Source organism: Mustela nivalis (assembly GCF_964662115.1).
Source record: "Mustela nivalis genome assembly, chromosome: 7".
NCBI classification, from domain to species: domain Eukaryota; kingdom Metazoa; phylum Chordata; class Mammalia; order Carnivora; family Mustelidae; genus Mustela; species Mustela nivalis.
In genome coordinates, this window is record NC_139026.1 from 89,672,651 (window position 1) to 89,691,352 (window position 18,702).

Sequence of the window (18,702 nt, forward strand, 5' to 3'; positions counted from 1 at the left end):
GCCTTGTTAGATAGCCTTCTGTGGCTGGGCACAGCCTTCCAGCTGCTGGCAGCTGTCCCCCAGCCAGCTGGGCTCAGCTTTCTGGCCTAAGCCTGAAGGTGGGCGTGAGCTCAGAGGGTCAGTGGGAGTGTGCCTCTGCGGAAGACACTCCAAGGGGAGGGGGCAGATGGAGCAGAGGTGAGGGTGATGACTTCCGGACTGGCGTATGGACTTGAGTCTGGGTGGTGGAGGGGTGTAGAGAGATCTGGTAGAGGAAGGGCAGTGCCCCTAGCATCCTGTGTCTGCTGGAGTGGGGGGACCGAAGGGATAGGCAAAGGCTTTCTTTATTCAACTTCCTGCTTTTGCTGTCCCTTCAACTCAGTGCTTGGAGAGCCAGGCTCTGGCCTGTGCGGGGGACCTTGATGTTCTTGGGGGAAGATACTGGGATCTTTACTATGGAACTCTGACCCTGGCCAAGGCTGTCAGATTGAGTGGGGAGGAAGAAGATTTAGAAAGTTGGGGAAGGAGTGCTACTGTCTTCCCGACTCTCAGACTGTGGCTTGGAGCGAGAGGTGAGGCAGTGGGTGTGGTCTGAGCGGAGTAAGTCTAGGGCCTCTGGACCCCCAGCAGGCTCCCTTATCCTGCACTGTCTCTGAGGGAAAGGCTGGGGCCACAAATGGGTGATTTTGACTTAACTTTCCTGTGGCTTGTGAGTTTCACCTGAGCTGGAAAGGGCTGTCGGGGGCTGGTCCAGTTCATTCTTCAGCAAAGATGGGGGGCGCCTCTCTGTTACAGATTCTTGAGCCTCCTGTGGTGTATCTCCCAGAGTTCTGCCGCTCTCCTACAGCACCCGGGGACCTGCTGCCTTTGATCCTTGAGTGGTGCAGACAAGACCAGGAGAAAGCTGGCTTGTGGTGAGGCGTCTACCCGGGATCCTTGCGCTCAGCCCCGCCTCTCCTTTGCTCCATTCTGCCTCCTGCCACACCGCACCGCTGCACTGTGGGTGTGGGGCTGGGGGGGTCAGCGCTCTAGGGATGAAGGAGCACTCTGAGCCACCACTGCATGTCCGGGGTGCCGGAGTGGACAAACGCCCTTGGATGCTCAGTGCAGCTGATGCTGGCTACGCCCCTGACTGGCCAGCCTCCAACAACACACGTGCCGCCCCTTTCCCATCTCTGATACCTGGCTCCTGTGGTCTGACAGGCCAGTGACCTGTCCCTACTGAGGGCCGTGGGTCAGTGTCATCCATTTGGAGATCTTGGTGCCCCAGCAATGCCCTATCACTTCACGTGGCTTGTTATTAAATACGCTGGTAATGCAAGTGTCCTATTTACAGTCTGTGTTTCAGCTCTAGATTCTTGACATTGGTGGTATCCTGCTCCCACCCTCCCTCCAGTTTGAACTGATTCTAGCTGATCCTGAAAGAGCATCACCGGCCATGGCCCCCTCTGCCCTAACCTCTCTTCAGTGGTGGCTACTCCTCTTCAGACACCCAGAGCCAAATCCTTCCAAGGGAGGGTAGGGAAGGGGGGGGGGGGCACAGTGACGCTCATGCCGGCACTTGGCTGCCCCCCAGTGGCCAGTGTGGGCCAGAGCACCACTTCCTTCAACTGGTGTTCTGGGGTCTAATCCTAGCCCAGCCTTAACCAGAGGTGCTTTGAAATGAGAGCGGATTTTGTGAGTGTGTGCCCTGAATTCTAGATGGTAAACCATCCCGAGCCTCCATCTCTTCATCTATAAAATGGGGGCAGCAGTGTCCTTATGAGGATCAAACAGGTCATATGCTTGTCCATAGATAAAAAGATTTTCTACACTGTAATTGCCATGTGATGTTATTTTTCTCCCCGTGAACCCAACCATCCTGAGGAGAGGTTAGAACCACCCACCTTGTTCCTGGGAACCCACTTATTCATCTTCTCCATGGGTATTGACCGAGTGACTGCTCTGTGCCAGGCAGGTGCTGGGGTCTGGGAGGGGGAGGAGGTGAACGGTGAACGCCACAGAGCCCTTGCCCTCGAGGAGCTCATAGTCCAGGAAAGAGCGCTGCTCACAGAACTGAGGTTAACATAGATCGTCAGTCATGTCCAGCATCAGCAGAGCTAAGAGCAGAGAGTGTCATAGAGAAGGTGGTGTACTGAAAGGGCACTCACAGGGCGGGCGGTGGGGGTGGGAAGAAGGACATTCTGGACAAAGGTGCAGGAGGTGTGAGGCTGGGGGTGCCTACAAGCAGGGTATGGAGGGAGATGAGACCAGAGGGGTGGCGGCTGGAGAGGAGTGGCATTTACCCTGGGGTAGGGAGGTATCTAGAAGGTTTCAAGCTGTGAAGTGACATGGTAAGATCTAGATCTTAGGGGACTGGGAGGGAAGTTGGTAGGTGGGAGCAGGCTGGACAGCAGGGAGGCTGTGATCAAAACCCGGCAAAGTCAGGGCACCTGAGTGGCTCAGTAGGTTCAGGGTCTGCCTTCAGCTTGGGTCATGATCCTAGGATCCTGAGAGCAAGCCCTGTGTCAGGCTCCCTGCTCAGTGGGATGTCTCCTTCTCCCTTTCCCTCTGCTGCTCCCCCTGCTTGTACTCTAAAGAATAATAAAGAAATGAAATTTAGGGACGCCTGGGTGGCTCAGTTGGTTAAGTAGCTGCCTTTGGCTCAGGTCATGATCCCAGCGTCCTGGGATCGAGTCCCACATCGGGCTCCCTGCTGGGTGGGGAGCCTGCTTCTCCCTCTGCCTCTGCCTGCCACTCTGTCTGCCTGTGCTTGCTCTCGCTTCTCTCTCTATGACAAATAAATAAATAAAATCTTAAAAAAAAAAAAAAAAGAAATGAAATCTAAAAAACAAAAATCCCCCAGATCCCCCAAGCCAGCAAAGTCACAGTAGCCTGGACGAGGGTGGAAAGTTAGGAGACAGATCCGAGTGATATTCAGGGTTCAGACTTTGGTCACGAGTTGGATGTGAGGGATGAGGGAGAAGGAGGAGGGGAGGATCTAGCTTCTGCTCCTGCCCTGGATTACTGAGGGGGTAGAGATGCCCACCACCCACTGAGGGGACGTGTTATAAGTTAGGACTTTTGGGGTCAGTATTTACCGGAAACGCAAAGGATATTTGACTTGGGCAGAAGGAACTGATTGGCCCATATAACTGGAAAGCCTAGGGGTAGCTCTGGCCTCAGGCCTGCTGTGACTCTGGTCTCAGAGGACAAGAGCAGCGGCCTTGGTGTCTCTTTCCTCTGGGGCTTGGTCTGCTCACTGCTGTCAGCCTCTGGCTGGGGGTCTCATGGTCAGAGCAGGGACTTGGCTGGATACGTACTCCGGCCCCACATTCGCTAGCAGTGTGAGCTCTGCGACATGCTTCATCCCTCAGTGGCTTGAGTTCCTCCTCTTTAGAGTGGCGAAGGCAGGGCCTAGCTTTGCCTTGTTTTGTTAGAATGGCTGAGATTCACACATAAGGGGGTCCGGCACAGAGAAAATGTACAGGAAGTGTGCTCATTATTAGTCTCAGCCTCCATGTGAGGTCAGATGCTGGCCTCATGGCCTCTCAGGTTCAAATCTGTCAGGAAAGAGAGGGGTCATCCCTCAGGTCAGTTAGCCCAAATCCCTGGAGCAGCTGAAAGACTTGGCCTCTTTGACTCTGTACTCACCCTGGAATACTATGCTCTCGAGGATAGAATGTTCTAGGCCTCAGTCACATGCTCGACTCACAGTGTGTGTGTTGAGAGGGGATGGATTGTCAAGACATCCTAAACCACAGGACCCAAAGAAAGGGGGTATCTCTTCACCAAATCTAGGCCTGGTTCAGTCCTGGGCTAAACAGAGCCGGGCTGGCCATAAACCAGCTCAAGGCTGCTTCAGGTAGGGGCCACAGGCAGCGAGGACGGCCAGTGAGTCCAGGTCTGGTGTGTGGAATTTGAAGGGGCACTGTCGGGTGGGCAATTGGTGTATGAGGCTGGGGGTCTGCAGAGAGCATTCTGGATCCTAATGTTGCTAGAACCAGAACACAGAGCTGTGGGAAATGGTCAGGTTCGGTGGGGTGGTTGGGGCAAGATGGGAGGAGCCTGAGCTTGCCACCTGCATGCAGGACACCACTTAAAGGCAAGGCAGAAGAGGGGCTGGCGAGGAAACAGGACAAGAATCCAGGAGGGTGGGTAGGGAGCTGGGGAATGGGCTATCTTGGCAGCCAGAGAAGAAAAAACTTGGGAACCAAGAGGCCAGGATCGCCCGTGCCCCAGTAGTCGTGTTGTGTTGGGAGGAGCCCTTGCCGGGAACAAGTGGGGAAGGCTTCTCCCTAGGCCACACAGCCAAGTTGAGCTACCCTGCCACTACCCGCTGCCACAGAAGAAAGGAGCCCCCATTCAGAAGAACGTGGGAACATGGTTCCCTCTGGGCCAAGGAACCCACTGTTGGGAGGGGATTGGTTTATTTTATTTTACTTTATTTTATTTATTTATTTTTAAATATTTTATTTATTTATTTGACAGAGAGAGATCACAAGTAGGCAGAGAGGCAGGCAGAGAAAGAGAGGGAGAAGCAGGCTCTCTGCTGAGCAGAGAGCCCGATGCGGGGCTCGATCCCAGGACCCTGAGATCATGACCTGAGCCGAAGGAAGCAGCTTAACCCACTGAGCCACCCAGGCACCGGGTTTATTTTATTTTTTTATAGCACCCTTCCTTGTACTATGCGAATGCATGCACCACACAGAGGTCCTGCCTAGGCAAAATAAAACAATACCAAACAAGCACGTGCAAAGGAACGTCCTCCGCCTCCATGGCCACCGGGCTTCCCTTCCAAGGGGCAGCGGACACACTAATGTGAGTCTCACACCTGCCAGGAGGGCTGAGGCTTCAGCCTCGAGTCCCGCACCTGTGAGTGAGTCCTCTCTGTCTGCCTGGACATGGCTCAGAACCTCTGTCTCTGAGACCCGAACTTCAGGTGCTCTTGTGCTTTGTGTCTTCAACCTGCACATTCAGATGTCTTCAAGATGGTCCCTGACCTTGTCCTCTCGACTTTCTCCTTCCTCTTCAGTCCCACCTGCCCCCCACTGCCTGTCCCTCCAGTGTCCACTCCTTGAGCATCATCTCAATCCCACTCTTGCCCATTTCCTGACTTCATTCTGCGCATGGGGCCCTCCTGGTAGAACCGCAGCCCTGGAGTGATGCCGCTCTCTGTTCTCTGAGCTCACACCTGACAGCTAAGTGCCTCCCAAAGAACGACACAGCCCCGGGCAGACTGATGGCGTCAAGAATGGCCATACAGGGCGCCTGGGTGGCTCAGTGGGTTAAGCCGCTGCCTTCGGCTCAGGTCATGATCTCAGGGTCCTGGGATCGAGTCCCGCATCGGGCTCTCTGCTCAGCAGGGAGCCTGCTTCCCTTCCTCTCTCTCTGCCTGCCTCTCTACCTACTTGTGATCTCTCTCTGTCAAATAAATAAATAAAATCTTTAAAAAAAAAAAAAAAAAAAAAAGAATGGCCATACAGTGGACCCTTGCCATGCCTGGTCCTCGCTCCAGCCGGCTCTGTCTCCCAGCTGAGTTATGGCAAAACTTCCCCTCTCTCAGCCCCTGCCCTCTCTCCTCCCCCGCACTCTGCTCGGATGTCCTTGCCTCCTGCTTCTCACAGAACAGAGGTGCCAGCAGACACTTTGCCTCTGCTTCTGTCCCCAGATTTGCAGCACACCTGCCAGGGGCTTTGTGGGGCCCGAGTCCCGCGCTGAGGGTGCCCCTGCGCCCCTCCCACCCCGCCGCCAGGTGCTGCCGATGGTCCTCCTCGGCTGCTTTCTTTAATGCCCCTTCCATGGCCCCTTCTGTGCTGGCTCTGGCTCTGAGACACACTCAGGTTTCTTCCAGCTTAAAATAGCCCTCCTCCGCACCCACTGCTCCTTCAGTTACTACCCCGCGTCTCACTTCGTCTTTGTAGCCAAACTTCTCCAAAAAGGTTGTCCACACTTGCACCCATGTTCTGGCCTCCTGTGCGCCCCCCCACTCTTCTCCAGCCTGGGCTCGGTCCAAGCTGGTGGCCCCGGAGACTACCAACCCCTGGGTTCTTATCTCAACGCCCTCCTGGCCACTCCTGAGGCTGCGACCCCCTCCCCACTGGCTGCCACCCCCCCCCCCGCCCCCACCTCCCATCCTAGTTTCAGTGAGAAACATTGGAGACCGGAGGCTGTAACTGTGAGCTCCCCCTGGGTCCGCCACTTACTCGGTAATGGAAATCCTCTGTCTCATGAGTAAAATTGGATAATGCTAATACCCACTTGGGGAAGCTCTGAGAGTATGTGGCCCAGCATGTGGGAGCACTGGCCTGGATTGAGTCCAGGCCCCCCAGCTCCCAGCTGCCTGCCCCTGGGAGAGGGCTGCTTTGCTCCTGTCCTAGCTCACCACTCTCCAAGAGTCCTGTGCCATCCCCTTCTCTTTCCCCTCCCAGCCATGCCCGCTGGGTTCCTCAGGACTCTGTCCTTGGCCTTCCTCTTACCCTGCCCTCTTGCCTGGGGTGCTCCCCCCACCTTCTGGAGCTTAAATTGCCACCTCTTTGCCATGACTCTGAAATGTCAGCTGGCTTCGTTGCCATAGGGCGTGGCGTTCTCCTGCGTGTCCCTGGTTCCAAATGTCTTTCTTCTTATAAAGACACCAGTCATGTTGGATCAGGGGTCCACCCTATTCCAGCATGACCTCATTTTAATTTAACGAACTACATCTGCAATGACCCTGTTTCCTAATAAGTTCACATTCTGGCACTGGGGGGTTAGGACTGCAACATTTTAAAGATTTTATTTATTTCTTGGAGAGAGAGCGCGAGCAGGGGGAGAGGGGAGGGGGAGAAAGAAGCAGACTCCATGGGCGCCTGGGTGGCTCAGTGGGTTAAGCCGCTGCCTTCGGCTCGGGTCATGATCTCAGGGTCCTGGGATCGAGTCCCGCATCGGGCTCTCTGCTCAGCAGGGAGCCTGCTTCCTCCTCTCTCTCTCTGCCTGCCTCTCTGCCTACTTGTGATCTCTCTCTGTCAAATAAATAAATAAAATCTTAAAAAAAAAAAGAAGCAGACTCCATGCTGAGCTTGCAGCCCAGTACAAGGTTCGAGGAGAATCTTGTACTGGGCTGCGACCTTGAGATACGACCTGAGCTGAAGTCAAGACTCAGACGCTCAACCAGTAGAGCCACCCAGGTGCCTCAACCTATCTTTTTTGATAGGGGAACCCAATTCAACCCATACCTGCTGGTACTGAGTGCTACAGAGAGAAAAAAAATAGGGGGAGTACAGGCACAGCATGGGGGGAAGGTTGAAATTTTAAGCTGTGGTCATCAGGGGACGTATCACCTAGAAGGTGACTTTTTTTTTTTTTTTTAAGATTTTATTTATTTATTTGACAGAGATCACAAGTAGGCAGAGAGGCAGGCAGAGAGAGAGGAGGAAGCAGGCTCCCCACCGGGCAGAGAGCCCGATGCGGGACTCGATCCCAGGACCCTGAGATCATGACCTGAGCCGAAGGCAGCGGCTTAACCTACTGAGCCACCCAGGCGCCCCCTTAGAAGGTGACTTTTGACCAAAGACCTGAGGGAGAGAATCGGTAGAGATAGTGCTGCACCCCCCCCCCCCCCGGAAAGGAGCACACCTGTGTAGTTAACACAGGGCACAGAGGCCCAGGGAGCTGAGGTGCATGAAGACTGTGGAGGCCCCCCCACCTCCCTACCCTGCACAGGGAGGAGGAGTGAGAGCCAGTGTGGCTCTCTTCCACAGAGAGCCAGAAAAATGCACCTCGCTTGTATGTTTTCTTAGGAAGCACTGAAGAATGTGCCGTACCCAAACTAAAGATTAAGCCGGGACTGTTGGCCCCTGGCCATGCCGCACTCTGGGAGACTGGGAAGCCTGGGCGCCATCTCCTGAGCCCTCAGGCCCAGGAACCTGTGCTCTCCTCAGCCAGTGGCCAGCGAGTGGGACAACGTCCTCCTGAATCCTGTCCCTGTCGCTGGCTGCCACTCTCCCCTGACCCAGAACACACTGAACTTGTCTAAAGGCCCCAGATGGATTTTTGTAAAGAATCAGGTGGGGATTCCAAAACTGTGTCAGGGACTCGAGGTAACTCCCTCACTCTCTGCACTCTCCGGGTGGGGGTGGGGGTGTCCCTGCGGGTGTCCTCAGCCTGGGCCTCTGCTGTTTCCACGGGGGAGCCTGCAACCCCAGCTCTGTTTCTCAGCTGGGCTCTTTCTCCTCCTGGGCAACCTAGACTCCTCCGCCCTGGTGAGAGCTGCCCTTCACAGGCCGTGGAGAGTCTCTGTGAACCTTCCAACCTTCCTACTTTCACAACCTCAACCCCTTCCTTGCAAAACAACAACCTGGCTAAAGGCAAAGATTTGCCTCCTTCTCGGACAGCTTTTCATGCTAAGAGCCACCATATTAGCTGGAAACTTCTCTGCCCCAGCCATCTGCTCAAATGTCAGCTCTGTCAGGAGAGGGATTTTTGCTATCTTATTCACTACACGTAGAGGGCCATTAGGAAATTTACTTTTGAATAAGTGGCATCCTCTCTTAAATTCCTTCTTTAATCACAGGGTGGGGAGGAGGGAGAAACCTTAAATACAGCAAAGCCCCTTAGTCTTCTCAAGCAAAAAAAGTGTTAAGTCCCGGAAATATGCTAGAACCTAAGTGAGGGGCCCCAGAAGTGATCATATGATAGGCCGCTGGTATGAATGGAAGTTTTGGAGAAAGGACTGCAAAATTTACGGGGCACAGTTGGTAGATTTCCAGATATCGTCATGTTCACCTTTTGGATTTAGCCATAGTAAATCAGTGAACAATAATAATCTTTTTTTTTTTTTTTAAGATTTTATTTATTTATTTGACAGAGAGAGATCACAAGCAGGCAGAGAGGCAGGCAGAGAGAGAGAGAGGAGGAAGCAGGCTCCCCGCTGAGCAGAGAGCCCGATGTGGGACTCGATCCCAGGACCCTGAGATCATGACCTGAGCCGAAGGCAGCGGCTTAACCCACTGAGCCACCCAGGCGCCCAATAATAATCTTTTTAAAAGATTTTATTTATTCATTTAAGAGAGAGAGAGAGAGAGAAAATGCCACGAGTTGTGGGGAGGACCAGAAGGAGAGGGAGAGGCAGACTCTCCGCTAAGCTGGGGGCCCAACAGGGGTCTCCATCCCAGGACCCGAGTCGAAGGCAAATGCCTAACGGACTGAGCCACCCAGACGCCCCGAACAATGACGTTTTAGGAGGAAATCTAACTCCAAAATGCTTTTAACACCGTCAGCTGCAAAACTCTTCATGGGTTTGCAAAAAAGATCAGCACCTTTTCCCCAGCGTGCAAACAGGGTGGAGAGGGGCAGAGCTGGGTGACTGGATGAAGACTGGAGCAGCATGCTTTGGTAGGGGGTGGGGGTGTGTATGGGGGGCAGGCAAGGGGGGGGCATTCCAGAAGTTACGGAAACAGTGGAAGCAGAACCAGTTGCTTCAGACACATAGGCTGCTGCTGAATGGGACCGTTTGCTGCCTGTTGGTTCCCAATTTTGAATGTATCTTCTAGTTTAAAATTTCTTTATCAGATACCAAATGTTACAGGAATTGTAGGCGAAATGAATTAATTGATGAATATTTCAAAACCATTTGGCAGAATGCGGGGATGATATGCCGCCCCCCTCCTGCCATGGTTAAGGCAGTGTTTCTTTCTTTCTTTCTTTCCTTTTTTTTTTTTTAAGATTTTATTTATTTATTTGAGAGAGAGAGCATGAGAAGGGGGAGGGTCAGAGGGAGAAGCAGACTCCCTGGTGAAGGCAGTTACTTAACCAACTGAGCCACCCAGGCGCCCCAAAGACAGTGTTTCTTAAAGTGGGTTCCGTGCCTATTCCAGCCTCTAGGACCTTGAATGGGTGGCACTTGAAAAAAAGGGTTCCATGGTCTCCTCAATTTGGGGATTATTGTGTTAAGCAAAGTTAAATAGGGTTCTTTATTGCGCTTCTTTTACTATGCCAATGTGATGGTGGGTCTGAGAGAGGCTCGGAGGATTTCCAAGTAGATGGGACCAAATAATTCTTTGTTCCCCCTTTGTCTTCCTCTTTTTTTTCCTTTCCTTTTCTTTTTAAAGGAGTATCTCATGGGACACCACCATTCCAACAATATAGTTTGGGAAATGTCATTTAAAATCTTCCTTTTAGAAAAGAAGAAAAATTCTGGAAAAAATTAGATCACGCTACTTCAGATAGTGCATTTCCTTTACTTTGTCAGAACAACAGTATAAAATTAATTTTCCTTCCAAGGACTGTAATGCCACATTACTAAATTTAAATTCACTTTTTCCCCAAAGAGTGTTTTAAAAAACACATTTCGGAACTACTCCTTATGTGAAACAAACCTCTACAGGGAGCAATGGCCAAATATGTTCAAGAATTTTATACAGGATGTAAATGTAATCCCAGAACTTCAATTTCGCCTCAACTCTTTTACCCAAAATTGACTGTACCTTGTGGTTTCGGCAACGCAATAGATCTTGGCTGGTTTTCCTTCCTTGGTGTCACGTCTTGGTGCTTGTCTCCAAGAAAGTCCGTTCCTCGAAGAGCTATTTTGTTTGCTTCTTTGACCAAACTCTAGCCACCACGTTGTCTAAAGTGGCCTGACCCGGACACTGGGGTCAGTGACTTGGACTGTTGGCTGAGGTGTGGGGCCCCGGGGTTGGCGGGGAGCTCTGGGAAGCCCGAAGGTCTGACATACTCTGTGTGGAAAAGTTGGCTGCATTGGCTGAGAGGTCGGGAATGTTTTTCTAGACGAATCTAAGCTTACCTTGCTGTGTCTTACCATACTATCCATTCTGAACTTTAATTTCTGAGTCCTAACTCTGGCTGAGGAGGTCATGGCTAGAGGTTGTCCTGTTGGTTCTGTTGCTGTGCCAAAAAAAAAGGAAGTTAACAGGTTCTTTATGGAACCTCTTTGTTATTAAAAAGTAAGTAATTTGCCAAGCTCTCTGCTCAGCAGGGAGTCTGCTTCCCCCCCCCTCTCTCTGCCTGCCACTCTGCCTACTTGTGATTTCTGTCTGTCAAATAAATAAATAAAATCTTAAAAAAAAAAAGTAAGTAATTTGGGGGAAGAATTCAGGTTGAAAATTTCTCACGAAACATTTACTCTGTGGAGTTTAGTTTCACTCAGAGAGTGTCCTCTGGGCCCACACAACCTGGTAACTTGTGCCTTGCCCTCCCTGAGTACTTACTGATCATACCCTGCCTTGTCTTGTCCAATCCCGGTTTGTAACTACGGTTTCAGCTTTCTATGGCTGCGCCACACACTATCCCCAACCACAGTGGCCTGAAACGACGACGACCATTGGTTTGTTATCTGCTTACAATTCTACAGTTTTCTTCAGGGCTCTGAAGGGGGTGGTGGGCAGCTGCACTGCTTTCCCTCCCATGACTGGTGCCCCAGTTGTGGGGGAGGGGGCTGGAATAGGAGAACACTTTTCTCTCCTCTTGATCTGTCCTTCTGTCATTTGGCCCTAGCTTCTTGACGCGGTGCTGGGTCCCAGGAAGTTACTTGGTGTCACGTCTGCTGCATTTCATCAAAGCAAGTCACCAAGTCAGCCCAGATTCCAGGGGAGGACATAGATGGCACTTTTTGATGACCCAAGTGGGGCAAATTGCAGGGGCTGTAGCTGGAGGGTGAAGTGTTGTCATGAGTCTCTTTTGAAACAATCTACCATAATTGCCAATTATTCTATCAGGGGTTGTCAAATATTGTGTGCCCAGGGGGCTAGGTGGGAAAGGTAGGGTGCCTCTCTGAGGGAGGGGCCAATACGCAGCTGGAGATGATGGTTTCAGGAGGGAATTCAGGCCGGATGGTATCAGATCTTCTGGTTTTTCTTTTCTTTTTTAAGATTTTATTTATTTATTTGACAGAGAGAGAGAGAGAGAGAGGGAACACAAGCAGGAGGAGTGGGAGAGGGAGAAGCAGGCTCCCCACTGAGCAGGGAGCCTGATGTGGGTCTTGATCTGAGGACCCCAGGATCACGACCTCAGCCGAAGGCAGACACTTAACGACTGAGCCACCTGGACGCCCCACTTCTGGTGTTTCAAGAATAGATTGTCATATAAATTTTGCTGATTTTAAAATGTAGTTTCCATTAGAAAAACAAAGTGAGTTTGTGAACCCTAGTGATCAACAAATCTATCTCCAGCTTTGACCCTCTCCTGAGCCCCAGAGCTGCGTACAGCACTCCACCAGACGCCTCCGCCTGGATGTCCCAAAGCATGTCAGTTTCCCCATGTCTGAAATGGAGCTGAATTTTACATTTAATTTAATTTAATTAAATGTCTGTTTGTGCCAGGTTCCCGTTCTTAGTGATGACGCAGCAAGCATCTGGCCACCCAGGTCACCCTGGGAGCCCCCGAGGCTCTCCCTCCCCCTCCCCACACTTAGCTAACTGGGTGGCTTTCTTCCTGGTTCTAGTTATTAATCTCTAGCATGCACACTGTCCTCCCCATTTCCTTGCCGCTGTCTTCCCACCCTTATCCTTGTACCCGGGCCACTTCCACAGGTGGTCCTCCCTCCAAATCTGCTCCCTTCCAGTCCTTCCTTTAGAGTGGTGCTGTCCAGTCTTGTAGCCACTAGCCATCTGTGGCTATTTATGTATAAATCACTTAAAATTAAATAAAATGGGGGTGCCTGGGTGACTCAGTCAGTTAAGCATCCAACTCCCTGTTTTTGGCTCAGGCTGAGGTGATGATCTCAGGGTCACCAGATGGAGACCTGCCTCGGGCTCCAAGCTCAGCTCGAAATCTACTTGAGAGTCTTTGCCCCGACCCACCCTTCCCCTCCACTCCTCTCCCCTCACCCTGCTCGTGCTCTCTCTCTCTCTGTCTCAAATAAATAAATGAATGAATAAAATAGTTCACACAAATTAAATTAAATGTAAAATTCAGTCCCTCGGTTTTAGTAGCCACATCTCAAATACTTGACAGCCACATATGGCTACTGGCTTTCGTGGTGGATGGGGCGGATTCAGAACATTTCCATCCCAGCAGAAAATTTGATGGGACAGTGTTGCTCTGTGATCACATTACTGCCTCAAACCTTCCTGGTCGTCCATGTCCCTCTGTCTCTTTCACTAGTTTACACCTCCTCCTTGCCCAGGAGCACCCACCCAGCCGTACCTCCCATCTTGTTCCCATATGGAACCCCCCCCCCACCCCTCCCTGAAGCTCCCTGCCTGTGTTGACTCTCTCCTGCCTTCATGCCTGGGCACCCATGCTCCTTGATGACTGGAGCCCCCTGTTCACCTGGAAAACCCCAGGCTCACTTCAAACACTACTCTTGCTTGGATTCTGGAAGTGCCCCACCCCAGGCCTACACATGTGCAAGACTGTGTCACACACAACACCCCTGCTGGGACCAGCTTTAGTATAGCGCTCAGTTCTCGGTTGATAATTTGGCTACCTCTCTCTCTCTGTGAGGTCCAGCTGTTTTTCCTTCCTATCTGCATTCCCTAGGCCTAACCCAGTAGGTTCTGGGGGGAGGGGGAGTAGGTTAGGGAGTGGGGTAGGGGAGTGGGTGGGTAGGAGAGACTGGGGAACACAGTCTTATGAAGTAAACGAGAGTTAGCAGGAAGCTTTCATTTACAAGGACCCACCTCCTTCACGCTGCGCTGAGCAGTAAAAAAGGTTTAGGAGCTCAACCAGCTGGCTAGTGCAGAGTAAGATGGATCTCAGGGCTGGTTTGACTCAGGAGGGGCCGGCCAGTCAAGACCTGTGTTGTCCTCTTGTGGCTCAGATGGGCCCAGCCTCTCTACAGGCAGGTGCGGCGCGGCAGCCGCCCGAGGTTGGTGCCCCCGTGTGGCCGAAAGGGGTACGGCAGCTCCTTGGGTCTTGGGTGCCCACCTTGGAACCCAATGGGGTGTTAATTCCCCGCAAAGCACCATGGGTTGCTTGGGAAGTGCGTACAGCTGAAATAAAACTAGGGACATTTCCAAAAAAGGGGGAATGGTTTCTGGAGAGGCATCTGAGGGCCACTGTAGCCCACCAGACTCTCCCATTGTTGGTTACCCAGAGGGTGGCAGCAGCTTCCCAGGCAGGAAGTGGTTGAAAATTGGGTAGGCACCCCATTCTTTCCCTGCCCCAGCCTCAGGGAGGGACAGCCTCAGTCCACAGCTACTTAATGGAGAATTCTGGAGAGGTCGCGTCTTGGGAGCCTGTTTTAGAGGCTCCCTACCTACCATCCCAGCGCCAGCCACACCGGCCACCATCTCTTACTTCCTCTGAGCCACCAGCCCTTACCAGCCTCTAGGCCTTCTCAGAGGCTGTACTTCTGCCAAGAACACTCTCCTTACCAAACCCCACCTCCCCACCCCCTTACTTATGCAGTGGGTGGGAGTGAGGGAGGGGAGGGCTGCTGTCTCAGCTTCAACTCCCTTGTATAAGCTCCTAAGGCACCCGGAAAGTATGCGAGGGGGCTGGAAAGACCCTTCATTTCTTCATAGGGAAATTCTGGGTTAAAAAAGTCACCCACGCCAGAGTCTTTTCCTGACGCCAGTCGGCCCTGGGGGCACCAGGAAGCACTGAAGGATCCTGGGCAGAATATTGGGGCCCCAGTGACTTCTGGAGCAGAACAGATGCCTTGCAAATGTGGAAATGCTCTTCCTGCAGTCACATTTGTCTGCACTTCTTGTCCCTGGGAGTTGCTCCAATGCTCATCTAGCCTGGAGCCACCTGCGAAGGAACTGGGGTGTCTCTGGTTCCCTTAGTGGGAACCCTGAGAAGGAAACTCACAAGAGGGTTCCCATCCTTGTCCCCTGGGGACTGCACCCCACCTCCTCCAAGCTGATCCTCAGCCTTAAGACCCATTTAGGGCGTCAGGAGCTAGGCCTGAGGCCTGTCCTGAAGGCAGGGGAGGGGCTGATCCTGAGGAAAGGGGCAGATGCCCGACCTAGAAGGAAGAGGGGGGTGAGGCAGGAGAGCAGCTAGGAGTGGGGAACTCTGTGCAGCGAGTCCCTTCCTTAGAAAGGTCCTTGTTTTTAAACTACATTCCTTAGTGAAACACAAGGGAAAATCCAGGTCACTTGGGGGTTTAACGGTTTCTCTCAGAAGAGGTAATTCCCTTTTCTGCAAGTACGTCAGTAAAGAAATTTGCATATGGAGTAAATGCGCCTTTGCAGGAGATTCAAGGGACCTGGTGGCACAGGAGCCCGCCCTTTCACCTGTCTCCTTCCACTTTTCGGCAGAAAGGATGTCAGTCTCTTGAGGCCAAGAGGTCCATGGGTGATTGGTGGCTCTAGAGGTGGCTAAGCAATGGCAGCATGAATAAACCAGAAGACGTGTACCGGGCAGATGAGACCCAACTTTGTGATGGTCCCCTGCCCAGAGAACACAGAGTTCTGCTGCCCCCACCTCTGGGAGAATGGTCCAGGGCACTCCTGCCTTCTTGTCTGGGCTCAGCATCCATTCCCTCATGCTTCTGTGTGCCTTTCTGTATTGCGGGGGCCAGGAAGTCAGACCCAGACCCCACACTCCTCAGGTTCCCTTGCCATGAGAGGGCATGCCATACCTCCAAATAGACGCACTTGGGCTGGGTTGGTAAGTTGGAGGTACGGTGGCAGGGAGGGGCATCTTCTGCCAACGAGCAAGGTTGTGCCATGGCTGCTGTGGGTCTCTGGGTCCAGTGTCTGGTCATGATTGCCTTGGGCATCCTATGGTAGGTGGCAGTATCAACCACGGTGATTCTTGGTCTGTGGGTGGCAACATGGTGGTATGTCAGTGTGTCGGTGTGCCCTTGAACTCAGCAACTGCGTTGGAAGCTTCCTGACACCTGCCTGTCCAGCTGCCCTCTGCTGCCTCCACACGTGACTTCACCAGCACCTAACTCCCTTGAATTGAATTGCCCCCCACCTTTTTTTCTTTTTACCTAGAATGGTTTGTTTCCTGCACTGCTGGTGCAGTAGGCATGCAGATGAGGTTGGTTTGAATGGATGAAAATAGAATGTTGAATCTGCTCTTAAAACACGTCTTCGGGGACTTGGCTCTAAAAGAGAGACAGCCCCACCGGATTGAGGCCCACTGGATTGAGGGAGGTGGAGGGACCCCTCAGAGGTTCAGGGCTGGGTGGGAGTCCTGATTCGGAGACCAGCGGGTTGGGAGCAGGAAAAGTGTAGGTGGGGATGAAGAAGAGGCTCGTGGGAGGACCAGACTGGCGAAAAGGCAACATTGGCCAAGGTCACCTTCAGGACCTGAGACGTCCCCTCTTCTTTCTTCCCCTTTCTCTTCCTGGGCACCTAGTCACGAGGGATGCTTGGGAAAGCAGACTGGCCCAGGAGCTCCTCCTCTGGTGTTAGCCACAGCTGCTCTCTACAAAGAGATGTGCATGAAGGAGCAGGAGCGAAGGAAGGTTCTAGCCCCAGTTGTCTGCGTCACTTTTACCCAGTTGAGCCCTCCCCGCTGAGGCTCCGGGCTCAGTCCCCAACACACACCCTGTCCCAAAGCCCTAACCCACGGGCTCTGTGAGCATAATAAAACGGGCGCTGCTCATGCCACTAGGTTGCAGGGGGTCTGATACCTTGTAGTTGCTAACTGCAGCCACTACTACTGACCATCTGGGCAGGCCCTGCCCGGTGCCATGCTCTGTGGCCAGTTGTGGGAACGTCTCCTCAGGGTCGCAAAGCCCAGGTGCACTCTGGGAAGTCTGCCGACTGGCCCACTGGCAAGGTTGTGGCGGGAGCAGAACCCAGGTGTCCCCTCCACAGCCCCCCCCCCCATGGCAGCTGGGTCCTTAACCCTGGCACAGGGCCAGTGCCTCCCCCCATTTCCACAAGCAAGCCGGCTCCTTCCAGTGTTTTGTGGCTTATGGAGGACCCTGCTGAAATGTAGTGGGTGGTAGGCAGCACCCTGTCATGGGTCTTGGTGGTCTGCCCAGCCCCCCACCCCAAACTTGTCTTCCTCTCCCTCCTGGGTCCCGGGTTTTCTGTCTGATGAAGCAGAGGTTGCTTCTGCCCGTTGGGGTCTGAGCTTAACCTCCACGAAGGCTTACCAAGGCCTCCCTCACAGACACCCTCTCTTGGCTACGAAAACAACCATGCTGCTTTTGGCTGAGTAGGTGAACAATTGTCAAGTCTGTCAGGGAGAGCAAAGACTCTGGAGCAGGCGCACTTGGATTTGAGGCTGGCTCCACCAATGATTATTGTCTCCAAACTCTCAGAGTTTTGGTCCTATCTCTGAGCCTCAGTTTCCCCATCTGCAAAACAGGAACAGGAAGTCTCTTGCAGGGTTGCTGTGAAAAGCCCTGGGTGCAGTGATGGCCCTGGGGGACCGGCCAGCCTTCTACCTGGAATGGTTGAGGGTGGAATAGCGGAGCGGGGAGACCACACGGTTGACCCCCAGAGTGCCCAGGGACAAAAGAAAGGCAGTGGCTTTTCATGGTAGTTTCCACAGTTCCGGGTGATACTAGGAGGAGGGCATCAGATACTCAAAGTAGCAGTGGCTTCAATAAGACAGAAGCTCGGTTTTCCCTCCATTACCGGTCCTGGTGGGAACCTTCCAGGACTAGGGAAGCAGCTCCTCTGTCTTGTTGCTTCCCAGGCTGACAGGCAGGTTTGATCTAAGCAGATGGTCACCAGCACCTCTGGGGTAGGGAGTGGATGGGGCGGGGAGAAGGCGTGCCCCCCCCCCCTGCCCCCAATGCGGGGGTTGGCCTCACGACCTCCCCTCACAGGCTGTTGGCTCTAGATGGTCACAGGGCTACACCCAGATGCCTGGGGGTGCCCGATTCCCTAGTATCCACTAGAAGCTTCTCAACTTCTACAGAAGGGACTACAGGGACATGGGGCCAGGGAAGCGGCTGACACACTAGGCGAGACAGGGGCCTCAGCCTGCCATCTGCCCGCCTTTCCAATCAGCTGGGCTGTTGAGGGCCCTGAGCCAGAAGGGTGTCACGGGAAGGACAGACCCCTGCCCTCAGGGAACAAGCAGTTCCTGACAAACCACAGCCGGTGGGGGTGCGTGGGCCGTGAAGGGCTGCGTTGTCTAGCCAGGCCGGGGCTCTGAGTTCCGGTCCTGACCCGACTGTCCCGCCCTGGGAGCGTCTGTCCTTGGACCATGTGGGTCTCTCTCCTGGAGGGCTGCCCCTCCCCGAGGGTCACTGGGTGCAATGCCCTCCATGTTGGTCGGTGGTCCCAGGAAATAACACTTTCCTTTTGCAGCAGAAATGGTTTTCTGGGACACAGGCTGCCCGCTGCCTCACGGAGCATCTCCTCTATAAGGCCCACATAAGCAATCTCCATCAGAATTTTTTTTCCTTTTTTAAAAAATATTTTATTTATTTATTTGATAGAAACACACAGTGAGAGAGGGAACACAAGCAGGCGGAGTAGGAGAGGGAGAAGCAGGCTTCCCGCTGAGCAGGGAGCCCAATGCGTGGCTCTATCCCAGGATCCTGGGATCATGACCTGGCAGAAAGCAGATGCTTAATGACTGAGCACCCGGGCGCCTCAGAATTTCTTATAAGGGGAAGACTTTGTTACCATGGAGAAGAGTCTACTTCCTGCAGATGGAAACAGATCAGACTTCTTCGGCCCTGGCTGCCTTGAGGCTTAATCATGGCGTCTGCTGTGCCCCCAGACAACCTTGATCATCTCTGTTTTCTGTGGGCCCTGCACGCCCGTTCTAGGTGTTGGTCTTACTGTTATTTCTTTGACACATGTTGCCGCCTACATCGTGTCTAGAAAGAAGCAGGCGATCATTAATAATAACATAGCAAACTAGGGCTCCTTCCTT

At 53.0% G+C, this 18,702-nt stretch overlaps 1 protein-coding gene across 4 annotated transcripts in view; it reads left to right on the top strand.

Annotated features, from left to right (window-relative positions):
* SMIM41 (small integral membrane protein 41) overlaps positions 1 to 18,702 on the top strand; it is a 112,327-nt gene that overhangs the window by 2,239 nt on the left and 91,386 nt on the right. Inside the window, exons 2-3 of one of the 4 annotated variants that reach the window (XM_082741423.1) lie at positions 775 to 893; positions 1,316 to 1,503. The gene's annotated coding sequence lies outside the window, so the exon portion shown is untranslated. The other 3 variants (XM_082741424.1, XM_082741425.1, XM_082741422.1) reach the window with 3 other exon arrangements.